The sequence below is a fragment of the Pseudonaja textilis genome, chromosome 4, assembly GCF_049901715.1.
Source record: "Pseudonaja textilis isolate UNSWEBS1 chromosome 4, rPseTex1.2, whole genome shotgun sequence".
In the NCBI taxonomy this organism is placed as follows: domain Eukaryota; kingdom Metazoa; phylum Chordata; class Lepidosauria; order Squamata; family Elapidae; genus Pseudonaja; species Pseudonaja textilis.
In genome coordinates this window covers 12,996,507-13,013,361 of record NC_141993.1, presented here as the reverse complement: position 1 = coordinate 13,013,361, position 16,855 = coordinate 12,996,507, and the positions used below count along the sequence as shown (strand labels likewise).

The 16,855-nt window shown below is 45.9% G+C and overlaps 1 protein-coding gene across 1 annotated transcript in view; it reads left to right on the top strand.

The window, feature by feature from the left end:
- Positions 1 to 16,855, top strand: part of ANK3 (ankyrin 3) — a 318,758-nt gene that overhangs the window by 63,172 nt on the left and 238,731 nt on the right. The window lies entirely within an intron of this gene.

Genomic DNA, 16,855 nt, shown 5'->3' with positions numbered 1-16,855 from the left:
CAAATTAAGATACGAATTCTAAAATCCAATTCTGTGTGTAAACTTTGCAGTCCCAAAAATGATTTCCAGTTAGAAGAGATCTATTTTTAAAATATGGAGTTATAAAATATAGATTCTTAATATCCATCCTGGAATTGTATTATGCCTTGGAAAGAAAGTCCTGGGGTTATTTTGATTAGTTTTTAGTGAAGAGAGGTGAAATGTTTGAGCAGAATGAAAACCAGACTTTGGGGACAGGAGAAATGGCCTTCTTAGGACCACTGCTAGGTCTCCTCAGGGCTGTCCAGGTGTAGCTTTGAGGATGGGCTTCTGAAGGCGTTGAGAGGACCTACTTCCAGGTGCTTTTCACTTCACCAGACTAGCCAACATCCCAGAATTTCTTCATCTCAGGGCAAACCAGGGTTTTTGCTCCTTAGCTTCTGAGACCAGCCAAGGCCAGCTGGGTTTGGCCGCCTTCTGAGGCTGCATATCAGCATGTGAACAAATATTGTAAGTTCCTTCAGCTCCATCGTCCCCCTGTAAGTAGGCTCAAGAGAAACTTGTCTATGTAAAATTAAATTATTGCTTTCTTAATTGAGACATCTGAAATGGTCAGGGGTCTGTAACCTGTGGCTCTGGAGCCACATGCGGCTCTTTAGGCCCTCCCCTGTGGCTCCCTGTCAGCTGGTCCCACCACTGGCTGGCCCCTCCCCATCTCACCTGGCCTGAGAAGGTAAGGGTGATGGCAGGGGATGGAGACTCGCTCCATATTCCAGAGCAGGAGGTGACTGGGTGGGAGGGAGTGACATCGAGTTGGCCACCCACCACCCAGTTACACCGGTTGTTAAATTATTGGCTCCTAGTGTTTTCTTTTCTGTGGGAAATGGGTCCAAATGGCTCTTTTGGGTGTTTAAGGTTGCAGACTCCTGGTATAGGTTCTCTTGCTTGAGCAGAGGGCTGGACTAGAAGACCTCCAAGGTCCCTTCCAGCTCCTATTCTGTTCTGTTCTATTCAAATTATTTTTTCTACAGCTATTCGACCGTTTTTTTTCTTTCAGTTGCTCTTAGAAGAGGCAGCCATCTCTCCTCCTGCTCCCCACATGCCTACCGTCTGGAGACCTTTGGGTCCAGAATGGGGTGCCACAGGTAGTGCAGTTGAAGGTTTTCCCTGCATTGTTTCTGAAAAGAGGAGAATGACCAAGGACAGGGGGAGTCTGCCTGTCTGAGTCATTTGCTCACTGATCTTTGGCTAGGGTGAATCCCACTTTCAGAAGGGGGGACGCAGGAACCAGATTGGCATTATAAATCTAACCCTTTAAGTGTTGTACCTTATGATTCTTGACTCTTGACGAATTTATCTTTATGTATACTGAGAGTATTTGCACCAAGACAAATTCCTTGTGTGTCCAATCACACTTGGCCAATTAAGAATTCTATAGATTTATTATTATTATTAACCTCAGAAGAACACATAACGTTGTCAGTTACTTCATTTCAGTGCTTCTGTGACTTTCCTGCTACGGTGCCTTCAGATGTGTGGGGACTACATCTTCCATCATCCTTAGCAACCATATTGGGTGAATTCCTGGTGGTTGTCGTGAACATCGTTGACATCTGATGCCTTAACTCCTTGAATGCCGCTGGTGGACTGATAAGGTCCCCTCTCCCACCCAGATATCAAACACGTCAATAATAATTTTTGAACTGAGCATATGTTCTCTTTGTTCCTAAGGAACAGAGTCTTCCCTTTTTAGGAATGGTAAACAAAATAATTGAAGCCTTGAAGTTAGCCTTGTTTTTTCCCCTGGTTTGAACTCCAGGTATTATGAAACTAAGGGTGATGTCTACCTTTGGGCCACAGAAATGTTCTTTTGCTTTGATCAAGACCACAATGACAGACCAAAGCTTCTTTTCTCACTGTGAGTGACAAAGGAGTGCAGTATCTGTGGAAAAGGAGCGTGTTTATACATACTGGCACCGGACTAGAAATGACTCACATGTTTTCATTCTCTTCGCTGCTGCCTCCTCCCAGGCACGCCTCTGTAAGAGCATCAGATCTGTGCTTCTCAGCTTTGTCACCTTTAAGAGAACTGGATTTGAACTCCCAGAATACTGCTGGCTGGGGAATTATGGAAGTTGAAGTCCACATTTCTTAAAGGCGACAAGGTTGAGAAACACTGCACTGGCTCATCTCTTTCCCCTCTCGGTTTGAAAGATGCAGCTCTTGTCTTTGAACTCAGGTTGGGACGGAAAGTGGGCATTTGGCTTTCATTTCCTTTGGGTGGATACAGGAGAAACACCCCCTGCCCAGATCAGTGGTGGGATTCAAATTTTTTTTACTACCGGTTCTGTGGGTGTGGCTTGGTGGGCTTGTCATGGCTTGGTGGGTGTGGCAGGGAAAGGATATTGCAAAATCCCCCTTCCCTCCCCACTCCACTCACCTGCTTTCCAGCTCCGTTCTCCTGTGCAGAGCAACCAAAGAAGACCCAGCCGATCAGCTGGGACTCAACGGGAGGCAGAGAAGAGATGGGGGCAGGGCCAGTCAGAGGTGGGATTGGCTGGTTCTCCAAAGTACTCAAAATTTCCGCTACCAGGTCTCCAGAACTGGTCAGAACCTGTTGAATACCACCTTTGTCTCAGATCCATAAAGATTACTTGCATTGATCAGAAACTGAACCCAAAAAAGAATGCTTACTAGGTAGGGATGTTGGCAGAGAGCTCTCTAGCCAGCTGGGGATTATCTGGCCAAACTCTGTCAGGAGGTCACTGTGAGGCTACAAAGGTGGTCTGCTAGATTTAAATTGGCTGAGAGCTGCTTGATTTTCTAAAAGTCTTCTGCCACTTTTATGGGGCCTTCTTTTAACAAATGGCTGCTGTAGTTCTGTGCTTGATTTTTGTTGTTGCAGGATCTCTTTTCATGGGCAGAGATGCCCAGATCTGAACTCTTGCATGGTGTTAATTAAACATCCATTTTCAGATGTGCCCATCACCCAACTTGCCATTGTGTGTCTGTGTGCATGCACACACAGGGGTGCCCGTACCATTGAATGGTGTGAGCGTGAAAGAAATTACCCGTTTTTGCTGCCTACTTACACAGGACGGTAGGATTGGTTGAGTGTTAGGCTGAGACGGGAGAAATTCATCTTCCCATTAGATGAAGTTCGTAACATCATGAATTCGTTCCATTTTGTGGGGTGGGGAGGAGGGAAAAATCTACACTGCAAGAAGAATTAGGCAGAGGTTAGAGAGGTCACATGTGCTCTCTCCAAAGGCCCACCTCTGTCACCCAGTCTGCTGTTCTTCATAGGTGTCAATCTGCCACCCAACATCATCAGCCACATTGGGAGAACCGAAAACGGTTGATGAATACACAACCCAAGGTTGGAAATAGTTGATCAATGCATGAGACTTGCTGTGTGCTGGTGTGCCTGCAGTGTTCCTCACAGGCACACTGTCTGGAGTGCATCTGTTCAGCAACCTCCGCTCACTCCTGTCCCTGACCCCTTGTGGGATGAGCTGCTGTGTGTATTCCCTGAGTGGCAGAAGAGGAGCTCTGCCCAGGCGGGGGCACGTGGCCTTGGCTGGTGGCCCTGATGTGTCTGCAACTCCGATGGCTCTTTAAAGAGGGCGGGGAGACCCTCTCCTCATTTGCCAGGGACTTGATATATTGCACCAACTAGCCTAGTCTCCCAGATTCCAAACAGGCACGGATTGTGATCACGCTTCCCTTTCTCACTCAACTCTGAGGCTCACACTATTAATTTCTTCTTCTCCCCCGGTCCTTTTGTCCTTGTCCTCTTTCTGAAGGTGTGTTTTCCAGAGTCAGCCTGTTGTTTACACAACTGTGCCGTGTGTGTATATAAAAATAAAAGGTGCAGCTCCATCTCTCCCTTCAGAATGGTTGCATCAGACTTATTAATATCTGTATGATTCTTGGATGGTTCACATCCTCCGTCTGTTGCTAAAATGCATTATATGTACACATCCTGATGGATTGATCCCAGTCTTGGGAACTTTTGAAACAGGCAAATCAAAAATATTGTTTTCCTCTGTTAGGTAATTCCATGTTGCTACGATCTCCGAGGTCCGTTGCTGGTTTGGACTGGGTTATCTGCTTGCCTGGTGCGATGTATGTGTTTATTCCTCTTTATTTGGCCAAGGGTCTTTAAAAAAAGGATTCGTTCCTTCTAGCAACCATCTACCCATCACCTCTACTATACGTAAGACCTATTGGGTGAGCACGTCATGCAAAATCAATTTATATTAGATGGTTGTGTTTTGAAGGAAAAATAGTTCTTAATCACCCTGAACATACCCATATTGACAGTTGTAGGTTTAAGCTCAGTTCACAACGGAGCTTCATGAAATATTTAAGGGAAGACTTCTCTATTGAATCTCCTGGAATGTCAGGCTGAATATTTCTAAATGAAAGAAAAATCAGCTGAATTGAAAAGAGCATTTACTAAACATGATGTGCTGAGCTTTTCTATACTTGTTTTCTGAAGACAGTAAGCAAGAAAGTAATTAAAATGAAATTCTACCCATTTTTAGACTGATAGCTATGTTTCTCAGTGAAAGAAAAACAGCACAAAGCATCTTGTGATCAATGAAGGAGTAACAATTTATTATGGAGAGGAAAAGAAGTGGAAGGGGGCTTCCTCAGAGATATGAAACAATATGCTAAATCATAAATCAGCAAACGTAGCTAGGCTGACTATGAGGGAAAAAAATCCAAAATCGATGCTGACCCATATTAATTAAGTCAACTTAAAGATCGTAAAAAAGCAAACACTTTGTTGCTTTTCATCTTCATAGTCAAATACATGTTTTTTTCAATATTATTTCTTTGTTATTAAAATTAAGAATATGAAAACAGAATTGAAAAATAATTTAATAATGCAATCAGAGAAGAAAACGGCTTTTGACGTTTTCTGATTTGACACTTCTCCTTCTCCCAATTTTCCTGGTTTAATCATTAATCTCTTGTTCGGTTGAATTCAAAAAAGGCAGTAAAGACCTTTATAAATATATAAAGCATATAAAGCACGCACATGGATACATTCCAGGAAAAGATTAGAATGGTTTCACTCACGAAATAATGAGCAAATTACATGACATTTTTCTCTTCTGCAGCATACATGCTGCTTTTAAGCGACGTTCAGGCCACTGAAATCTTCAGCTTAATTTTCAGTAGGGATCATGGGATTTTCACCTGTATTTCATTTTATTTCGAGAAAGTTTGAAAAGAACTTCCTGGCGATCTTACCTGCCTACTCTGTGTTGTCCTGCAAGAGCGTTGGCCACACCTTTGTGGCCGCCATCTTGATTTGCTTGGCTACACACTGCAGACGGTTCCACTGCAAGGGGATCGTTCCTCATTCCTCAGATTTGTTCAGAGACATTGATTGCTTTTTAAAAAAAATAATAATTATTAAATATTAACGCTTAGCAGTATTGATTAAACAATATGGAGGGCATGTTTGCCATTGCTCCGGATGGATAGAGAAGCAAAATGTACACGATTCTGTGTGTCTTAAGAAGGACTTGGCACCTGAGCGGGGGCCCTCACTGACCCTCTTCAGCAGGGGTGGGATGCAATTTTTTAAACGACCGGTTCTGTGGGCGTGGCCAGGTGGGCATGGCCAGGAGGTCATGTGACTGGATGTGTGTGGGGTTTTTTTTTTTTTGCTGCACAGCTCCCCTGGCCTATTTTTGCTCTTAGGAAGCTTCTTTGAGGCCCAATAGGCAAAAAAATTAAAAAAAATTGCCTCAGGGAAGCAGTACAACAGCAAGGGGGAAGGATCAGCTGTGCCACGCAATTTAGATTAGCTAGAAAGCACAAAATCTGACAATTTCCTGCTTTCTAGCTAATCTTAATCGTGCGGCACAGCTGATCTTTGGAAAACAGCTGATCATTGGGGGAAAAAAAGGAAATACCTTGATCTTTGGAGCGAACTGGTTTGCTCCCAGCTGATCGTCGGAGCTACTGCTTCGCTCAAACAGAGCCGAACCGGTAGGCTCCCACCCCTGCTCTTCAGAAGAAAAAGGGCATTTCCACCCACTTCCCAGGCAGAGAAGGAAGGAGAATTAAAGGAAATTAAAGGAAGGTCAAGGCTGAATAGTAAAAGATAGTGCAGGCCTTAAAGGTCAGAGAAGGGAGGGAAGCAGAAGAGAGAACCCACTGGGAGCTCCCTCTGGCTCTCCCCCCTGGAGGGAGCATGGGAGAAAGACCCACTTCAAAATGTCCCGCCTCCTCTAATGGGGTGAAAAAAAACAGTGCGCCCCTGCCATTAGCAAACCTGTCAGTCGGCATTTGATGGCCCTGAACTTCAGCCCTCTTCCCTTGATCAACAAGCTGTTCCTGCCGATTGCAGCCTCTTTGGGGGCCGCTATGAATGCCTGCAAGGTGGATCTGAGCTGTTAATCATGCAGCTAACTGTGATGCCTCAGGAAGAACCGAGGAGTCTGCTTAGATGCCAGACAAAGGTGCTGATGACAGCAGCAACCTGTTCCCAAGGCACCTGTAGTGGACCTGTGCTTGGATGGCAGCACAACCAGTCTGCCTCTTGGACAGAATGTTCCTGGCTATTCGTCACCAGCCTTTCAGGAAGGGCCGGGGCATTCCTGAAGCAGCACCAAAGGGAGGTCGATGCATCATGCGCAGCAGCAGCTCCAAGGTTGGTGCTTCAGTTGATGCATTAAACACATGGAAATATTTCACAGTTTGAGTAGAGGCTTCCTGTTATGCCTCTGTCAGAATCTGATTCCAAGGGGGAGGCCAGGCAGCTGACAGGGAGTGGGAGTGTGGCTCCATTGGCTGTGGAGGAAACTGGGGAAGGTCACAGTCCAGCTGGGCAGAGCAGGGGAGAGGTAGAGCAAGGCAGAGGGAATTCAGAGGAAGACCCAGGGCCACCTCCTCTTCATCCTAGGGCACGCAGGGAGGAATGGAGAAGGGAGCAACGTGAGTTGCATGGCTTACAGGGGAGGAAAGGGCCCTGATTCCCTTCATTAGCTACAGCTGGGAACACAGTGTTTAAAAACGGAGATTGCACACACCAACTCATGGGAAGCAAATTGTGAGTTATCTTTTACTGTCGAGGCTTATCTGGGTTCCTGGCATCTTCCCAACTGTTTGTGTTTTATTGGGCTTTGAATTTTGCAATTCCTTCTCCTGCCCTGTCCAGTTAATTGCTACAGCGTGGTTCGTGTGGATTTTTAGTTACAGTTTGTACGTTCTTTGTTTTTGGATTGAATTTCCTCCACTTAAAGACTGTTCTTGGGAGAGTTTTTTCTCCAGCCGAAGGTAACTGCACATTGGGGGCAAAGTTGGAGGTATCTTACTTATGTGACTGTGCGGCCTTTGTGCCATGCCCTGGGTCATCACACTTCCCAAACAAAGCCTCCGGGGCAAGAAGCATCCAGTAACTGGCTCCTGGGTATAGGTGGTGCAACAAGTGAACACAGAAGAACAAATTAATTTTCCATAAGCTACCGTCATTAAGAGACATATTGGATCTGCATAGAATATGTGGCTGATAATATCCATGGCGCAACAGCTTGCCTCTAGACCAAAAGCTGCTACCATGGGGACGATCACTCCCTTTATTATAAGATCACAACAACAGAATCAAGCCTGGAAGTGCTTCTCCTTTACTTTTGTTTTCTCCCAAACTAGGCATTTTCCCCCTAGCAAATAACATAGTGTGGGAAGCCTCCCCACTCTTAGAGTAATGAAATATTTTGAGGAATATTAAAAAAAAGATTATTACATTTCCCAAAGGGAGAAATGAAGAAACATGTTTTTTTAGAGGCAGAATGCAACCCTCACTTTCCTTTAATAGCCCACAGCAGATGTCAGCACTTAAGAGATAAATAGCTTATTAAAAGAAGACAAGTATCTAGATAGCTTTATTCATAAGCATATACCCTCAGCCAAAACAGGACAAAAGCCATTAAGCCACAACAGAAATTATCCAACATCCTTTCAGAACACAAGCCCCTTCATTGCATCATTTCAGAGCAGTCCAAACTTCAACCAAACTTAGCTCAGACAAACACCTAGGATTTGTACTTTGCCTATAGAGCCAGCTATGATCCCTACATAACCCCCACACGACCCCATAGGAATCTGGCAATAACCCATAGAATAGATGTTCTTGCACAGGAACAGGAAGTTCAAATACAAAGCTCAAAGAAAGTATAACCCCCTCCTCAACTCCATTTTGTCGGCTGCCCAGAATCACAAACACTGTTCACTATTCAATCAAGCCTCCATTTTATTTCCAGTGCCTTCCTCCCAGCTTGGAGCTGAACCAGATGGACATTTCTTCCCACAATAGGAAAGAGCTTCTCCTGGGGTCAATCATGAACATGAGATCCACTCCTATGAAGGTGGAAACCAATAATTTCTATCCCATGAAACTCTCAAAATGCTCCTTCTTGTGTTTAAGAAATGGAGATGGAAACCCATACCGTTTTCAGGATAGTCTAGAGATCGGAGCAAGAATGGATCTCCGCTTACAGCAGAAGACACAAAAACCTCCTAATTCAGCATGTTTCTACAATTCTGACATAACTTCCGACAAATGAATAAACCAAAAATACCAATTGCATTGTAAATCTTGAAATAGGATATCCTGCTCTACTTAACAGCTGCCGGGTATGTTCGGGCTTGGTCAAAGGACTTCTCAACCTGAGCACGAAGCTCAGTTCTTGAAGTCTGACAGCCACAGGGATGGGCTGCTGGGGATTCGGGAGAGCCGCTAGGTAAGATTCTGTGCCGTTCAGAGAACCCCCAAATCCCACTCCTGGCTGGGCCTGCCTTCCCCTCCCCGCTTCTCCCAGGGGTCCCCACGTGGCCCGTTTTGACAGCAGGGTAGCTGCAGGGCACGCGTGAGGCTCGGGAAGGGCGAAAAATGGGCCTCCTGGAAGTTCAGGAAGGCCGGAAATTCATTGGTGGGATTCAATTTATTTTGCTACCGGTTCTGTGGGCGTGGCTTAGTGGGAGTGGCAGGGGAAGGATAGTGCAAAATCCCCCTTCCCTCCCCACCCCACTAACCTGCTTTTCAGCTCCGTTCTCCTGTGCAGAGCAACCAAAGAAGACCCAGCCGATCAGCTGGGACTCAATGGGAGGCAGAGAAGAGATGGGGGAGGGGCCAGTCAAAGGTGGCATTTGCTGGTTCTCCGAACTACACAAAATGTCCGCTACCGGTTCTCCAGAACTGGTCAGAACCTGCTGAATACCCACCTCTGTGGAAATTGGCCCCTTTCCAGAGAGCCTCCAGAGCTCGGGGAGGCCGTTTTCGCCTTCCCGGAGGCTCAAGGAAAGCCTCCGGAACCCGGAGAGGGCAAAAACAACCCCCTGCCATGGTGCAGGAGGCTGACTAGGCCACGCCCACCATGGCCACACCCACTCAGCAGCCAAGCAGATAACCCTTTACTAAAATTTTTGAAGCCCACCTCTGACAGCCAAGTTCATTCTAAACCAAGTGGTGGAAGATCCATTGATGTGCTTTAAGAAGAGGAAAGAAAAGGTCAAAAACATCCAATTCTTGTTCTGCCAAGATTGAAGGCAGTAGAGAGGAGAGATGACTGGCAGGAAACAAGTCACAAGAGTGGCGGCCTGGAATCTGAGACTCGTCAGGTTAGGCTTTTCCAGACCTGGCTGGACTAACATCCAGCACTGAAAATTAGAGCAGAGCTCAGTCAACTCGAATCATTTGGAACCCTTTCAGAATTAGCCGCTGTTGTGGTTACCTAGCAGCAGGTGCAGATGGCCGAGGAGAGCGAGGACTCAGATGAGGGGTCAGGACCATTAAGAAGTGGACTGCTGCCTTCAGAGATTGTGGGGCCTGGCAGCAGTGATGAAGAGGCCCCCGAGGAGCCTGTGTCAAGTGCGTGTGTGCACAGGGCTGTTTGTAGGAAAGAGCAGCTGCAGCAGCATGGGCAACTCTGGAGTAAGGCTGCAAGGTAATGGCCCCTCCTTCAAGAAGATAAAAGCCAGCTGTGAATCGGACGCTCTTTGCAGAAGGCAAAGACGTTTTGAAACTCCAGCCTCGTGGACATTCCAGTATCCTGAGTTTGTATTTGAAGATTTTTGTATTGCAAATTATTATTTATTATTATTATCTTTTGGCAGTCTCTCACAGTTCGGCAAGGCTTGTGCTTATCACAGCTAATTATTTTGCAGAAGCATTAAAAGGTTTCTGTTCCCTTTGGATTGTGTTTGATTTGTTGGAAAAGGGTCGTGGGTCAGAGCAGTTGCTCTCTCAAATTATTCATCGTAATTTTGAGTTGGGTTTACAGGCTGGGAGGGAATACTGGGAGCTGCAGTTCTCATGTGGGTCAGAGTAGTTGTGGAGTGGTCGTGGTCTGGAAAGATGGATCTCAGATGAATCTTCTCTCCCCCCCTCCCCCCGTCTTTCTCTCTCTTTTAGAAAGAAGACCTGTCCTGGATACTTTATTCTTTCAGAGGAAGGCCTTTTCTAGAGCAGGGGTCTCCAACCTTGGCAACTTTAAGACTTGTGGACTTCAACTCCCAGAATTCCCCTTTGCTGGCTGGGGAATTCTGGGAGTTGAAGTCCACAAGTCTTAAAGCACTATAGCAGGATTCATGTTTCAGACCACACCTGACCTTAGTGGTTGAGGGATCCAGTTATCAAAATTTAAACTTTTGTATTTATGGTTTTTAAGGGTAGTTGCTTTGTATCTTGACGATGCTGTTCAAGGTTTCTTTTTATCTTGCTGAGAAATCTACTGGGGCGGGGGGAACAGTGTAAGAAATTAAGGATGTTCCAAGTACCTTATTGGTTTTTTTTAAAAAAGATGTTGCCTCTTGCAAGCCTACACTCTTAACACAAAAACAAACAAAAAAAGAAAAGAAAAGGCTGGAGGGGGATGAGGGAAATCTGCTTCTTAAAATGAAACACTCGATTGCAATGGCCAAAAAGATCCAGTTTTTGGCAAAGAAGGCAGCTGACGGAGCTGGTTTTTCAGCAGAGCTAATGAAATGGTCTGACTTCTCATCAGTGTGATTGTCGGCCAACTTACCGTCATCCAAGTTGTCCAGGACTCCGGCCATTTCCTGCTCATTGCTTTATGGAGGAAATAGCACACATACACCCCCAATAACCACCCTCATTCCCCAACCCCTTTGTGCCTCTTGCCCCGTGCCAAGGGAGCGTCTTTAGCCCAGCAATAGGCACCAGGGGTGCATGGTATGATCAGAGGAGAAGCCATCAAAGTACGGAAGGCTTTGCTCTCCTTCCCTTAATTTCTTGCTCCCAGTTCCGCAGCTTCCTTTACAGCCTCGTTGAAGGAACCCTCCCTGCGCTGCCTTCTGCTTGGCACGGCACCCAGCAACTTTCCAATTATCTTGGTGGCACGGCTCCAGGGAAGAGGGTGGACTGTTTCTGTTTTGTTTTGTTTTTTTGAAGAGGGCTTCCCTAGCCTGAATTATTGTTGGTTTTTTTTGTTGTTGCACGGAATGAATCATTAAGGAAGAAAGCAGATTCTGTTTTCAGTAGCTTCCCTTGCTCTTGCAGCCTCCTCCTCCTCCCCCTCCTCCTCTTCCTCTTCCTCCTCCTCCCACCCCCCACAAATCTTTGCTTCCACAGCCTGCCTTTTGACAGGGCACAACTATCTTTTCTAGTTAATGGCTAGTGCGATCAGCTGTCATCAGAGCAGGGTGGGTGGGTGGGAATTAGGGGAGGTGATTTCCCCGGATTTTGTTTTATTTATTAATTTATTTGATGGTTTTTGTTAGTTTTTATTATTTATTATTTTTATTTTTCGTTTTAAATATGGTTTTACGTTGTGTAAGCCACCTCAAGTCTCCATGGGTGAATAGGCGGCAATATAAATTAAACAAACAAAGAAAGAAATCATTCTCACAAGCCATTTCCTGTCCTGCAGTACGTGGGTCCTTGTTCTTGAATGTCCAGAGGCGACTCAAACACACATTTCACCTGCAGTTTTAGTCTGAGAATGCGATGTGGAACAAACCCGAAGGCAGATGTTCTGGCACAGCTACTTCAGTCTGGCTGTCTTCCCCCACCGCCCACCTCCATTCTCCCAGTTCTCCCTCGGAAAGTGTGAAGGTGAAAGAGGACTTCAAACAGCCCAGGGATACTCTTAGAACTGCGTAGAGTGAACTCGCTCTTCCTCTTTCTTTTTTAAAGAGAGATGTTATTCTGGAACTATTCCAAGAAGGACTTGCTGAAGGGAAGAGTTGGAGAAAAAGAGACTCAAAAGCAGCTGCTCTCGGCTCCACAACAGCCCCATCAGCTGCCTCCAGAAAAGGCTGAGGTTGGGAAAGTCACCAGCAGTTGGAGATAACAGAGAAAAAAACTTCCTCATTCTGTCCTGGACTGGGGAACAGGGAAGTGGGAAGGTGGTCAGTCTCCAAGATCCCATTTTGGCTGCTTGGTCCACAGCATGCCCCTGCAGGTTGGTGTCTGAACCAACGGGGCAGAAGAATAATTCATGGAAGCTCAGACACCAGAAGGATGCAGACATGGCATGGATGCAGACAGGGCCATGTAGCATCCTTGTTGTTGTTAGTTGCTAAGTCACATCTGACCCATCGTGATTCCCCATGGACAACGTTCCTCCAGGCCTTCCTGTCCTCTACCATCTTCTGGAGTCCATTTAAGCTCATGCCGACTGCTTCCATGACTCCATCTAGCCACCTCATTCTCTGCCATCCCCTTCTTCTTCTATGCCCCTCAATCTTTCCCAGCATTCGGCTCTTCTCCAGGGAGTCCTTCCTTCTCATGAGGTGGCCGAAGTATTTGAGTTTCATCTTCAGGATCTGGCCTTCTGAAGAGCAGTCAGGGTGGATCTCCTCTAGGACCGACCGCTTGGATCGCCTTGCAGTCCAAGGGACTCGCAAGAGTCTTCTCCAGCCCCAGAGTTCAAAGGCCTCCATCATAGCCTTGACTGCATGCACTTTTGTTGGCAGGGTGATGTTTCTGCTTTTTAGTATGCTGTCTAGATTTGCCACAGCTTTCCTCCCCAGGAACAAGCGTCTTTTAATTTCTTGGCTGCAGTCCCCATCTGCGGTGATTTTGGAGCCCGGGAAAATAAAATCTGTGACTACCTCCATTTCTTCCCCCTCTATTTGCCAGGAATTGAGACGGCTGGATGCCATGATCTTAGATTTCTTAATGTTGAGTTTCAAGCAAAAATGTTGAGTTTAGCATCCTGGTGCTTCATTTATTCTCTTAAGCTTCCCATACAGATCGGATTAAAATAGGACCAATTATTGTTCAATTGGGAAACGTGTCCCATCGCAGCTGTGAAATCAGAGACAAGGCTTTCAACAAAAATTGCTGTGGATGTACCTGAAAATAGATCATTCCCTTTCCCCCAAGGAGGCTGGAGCTGCAGCTCGACACCGGTCAGCTTTCCAATGCAAAGTCCAACGGAAGGGACTTCTTGTCACAACGGGGAGCTGCTAGTTTCCAAAATCTTGGCGGGGGTGGGGGGTATAGGGAGGGAGGAAGCATAGAGGGTTTAAAGGTTAGCAGGGAAAGCTTTTTTTTTTTTTTAAAGAAGCTACATTATATTTGCATCTTCTGGAGGAAACCGTGGTGCTTGCTTTTCAGTAGAAGTACACAAAATGGAGTTTGTGCTTCCTTTTTTGTGTTTCTGCTTTCCTCCAGAGTCTGGAGAGACAAGATGAAAGGGTGCATCACGGCACCCTCAGTCTGGCTGGGTGCAGCCAGAGGTGGTATCCAGCAGGTTCTGACCAGTTCTGGAGAACCGGTAGCTGAATCGGCAAATCCCACCTCCGACTGGCCCCACCAACCCCATCTATTCCTTCCCTTCAAATCCCAGCTGATCGGCTGGGTCTCCTTTGGTTGCCCTGCACAGGAGAACGGAGCTGGAAAGCAGGTTAGTGGGGTGGGGAGGGAACGGGGATTTTGCAGTAACCTTCCCCTGCCACGCCCACCAAGCCACACCATGCCCACCAAACCGGTAGTAAAAATTTTTGGAATCCCACCACTGGGTGCAGACAAGCTATGTGCGAGTCCTGCTCACCTGAGATAAGGAAGGGAAGAACGGAGGCCCTGAAATGCCCCAGAAGCAAACCCTGATTGGGTTCTCGAAGGAACAAGGGGGGAGGGGGAAAGCATCATAGGATTTTCTCTGAAAATCTCTTCCCTTGAAGGAGTGGGGGAGGACTGGAGGCATCCAGGATCTCATCCCCCCAGTGGGTCCCCTTATTAAGGGGCTCCCAGGCTAGTTAGGGGGAATCAGAGGAAAAATCTCTGCCTCTTGACAGGCAGGATCTAAATCCAAATTGTAAACCGCTAATCTCTTGCTTTTCCTGAAGGAAACTTTGTCTTTATTACTGATCTTTGGCAACAGGATTGGTTGGTTCAGATCCCTTGGCTAGATCCCCCCCTCCCCCAGCAATAAGATTCTACTGCTGTAAATCTGCACCTTCTTCGGTTTTTCTTACAGAAGTTGGGGTGAATTCTTGTAAAATGCATTTAAAAAAAAAATTCTTTCCTTGCAAAGGCGTCCTTCTTCCTTATTCCCAGCAAAATGGGAAAATATCTTGTCCGTCAAAATAGAACAAAAATCATCTCTTTCGATTTGAATGGTTAAAAGATTTTACCCTCTAAATCAGGGGGTCTCCAACCTTGGCAACTTTAAGCCTGCTGGACTTCAACTCCCAGAATTCTCCAGCCAGCAAAGTCCACCAGGCTAAAAGTTGCCAAGGTGGGAGACCCCTGTTCTAAATTGGTTTGATCCCTGCCTGTCTGCAGAGACTTTGCTGGAGCGAAGGTTTGCACAGAGAGGACACCCCTCCTAATGGATTCAGTTGCCTTTCTCGTTCTCCCCTTGCAGTGTTTCAGCCTAAAGCTAAAGTATTTTTAAACGCAATGATGTACCTTGAAGGAATCACAGTAAGCTCCGCTTGAATTCTCTGCAAGGGAATAGAGTGGAGAAACCCCCCTCCCCAGAAATGAAGGGGCTTAGACTTGTCACCCAGGGGCTGAATCAAAGGCAGCGGTGCCAGAGGGGCCCAGCAGGAGGGCATGGAGCATGGTCTGTATCAGCGGAGGAAAATAATGCTTCCATCTTTTTCTCCACAGTTTTCAATTTGAGATCATAGAGAATCAGCTTTCCATCCCCTTTCTTTGAGACAGAAAGGAGTAAAAACGTAACTTGTGTTTTGTTAAAGAAAGCTGGACATTTTGGAACATGGGTTGGGGTGGACAGTAATCTTTTCTCGGTGGGTGTTTATCCTCGGATCAACCGAAACATTTCCTGTCAAAATATTACTTTCGTGTGTCCCAAGCAATCTCCCCTCCCATTATTTTTCTGACAAAGTCTTCAAAATGCATCGCTGCGCATCTTTTCTCTTGTACAATCCAGCGTTCATTTTTACCCTGGGAATCTTATTCTTCTTTTTAAGCATTGAAAACAGCTGATCAAATAATATGGAGTAAATAAAGCTGTTAGCTTTATTGCCTGTAAAACTCTGGCCTGGATATTTTTCTGGAAAGCCGTGGTGCTAAATACGTGCCCTCGGTGTCTTTTGCAATCATCCTGTTCCAGATCTTCACTGTCTTTGGAGCTGAAGTCCATTCAGCTTTCCGAGGTCGACCATGATAACATTCTCACACGGCTGTTTAAAATGGAAGGAGATGAACAATGTCTCCTTTTAAAACTTAGTTTTAAAATATAAAATGCAGAGAAAATGTTTTTTTTAAAAAGGTAGAATCATTTTTGATTACCTAGACACCGAGGATTAGTTTCTACTTCTTGGGTGTAGCTGAGGAGTTGCTGGTTTTTTAAAAATAAATTTATTTATTCAATGTTTCGTCAGTTAAAAACAATTTTTCACATTTTAAAACATTGCTAAAGCAGTGTATACATTTGCATTTCACTTCTATTAACGTATTATACATCTTTGTATTTACTTCTTTGTCTTCTTCTGAGGAGTTTTATCTTTGTTTATTATTTTGTTTCCTGCAGCTGGCATGTGGTTATTTCAAAAGCTGGTTCTAAGTGTATTTGCGATACAAAAACAGCCAAGGAAGAAGGAGCTATAAAATCCGGTGTCAGATCTGCCACACATTGTTGCTGCATTCATTCATCCATCCATCCATCCTTCCTTAATTAATTCATTAAGAACTTTTCCCTAATTAACAGTTCATTCTTTGTGAGACATGGGCTCCGGTGAGTGCCTTGTTTTCCTTTAAGGAGAAATACTCAGATCTTATAAAGCTTCTTTGCCCCGAAATATTTGAATGCCTTTGTGGCAATGTGGCAGGATCGGTGCTGCGTCTCCTCTTCCAGGGATCTAAAGGCAAGATGGGAAGGAAAGCCTTGGTTTTCCTGAAGATCCCTCTCATTCCTCAGGGCTGCCTGTTTGTCTGGAAGCCTGTCCTATGGAGAGAGGGATGGGCACGGGCCAGCCCTATGCAAGACGGGACTTACGCCTGCTATTTGTGGCTCCTTGGAGCAGCCGGTTACCAAGGCGATGCTGGCACCATCCCAGGAACGGCGGGCGGGCACCACATTGGCCTCCTCCTCCCAGGGGAAGAAGCTGCTACCTCTGATCTGCTGACGATCATTGGATGCTTCCTGAGAAGCCATCGGAGGCCTCTGGAGTTTTGGGTTTCTACCACCTGTTTCATTGCAATGGTGGCTCTTCTGTACAAACAGCTTGGCATGCCTAGGAATGCGTGAGGCGTATGTTACATGCGCATGCACACCCACTGCTGCCTATTTTGTCCTTAGGATTCAGCCAAGCGGGAGTGATTAAAAAAAACAACACCCCCCGGTTAATTACTCTGACCTCAGGAACTTTGCGCTCCTCCTATGAATTAGAGCTAATTAGATCTGATCTTAAAGAG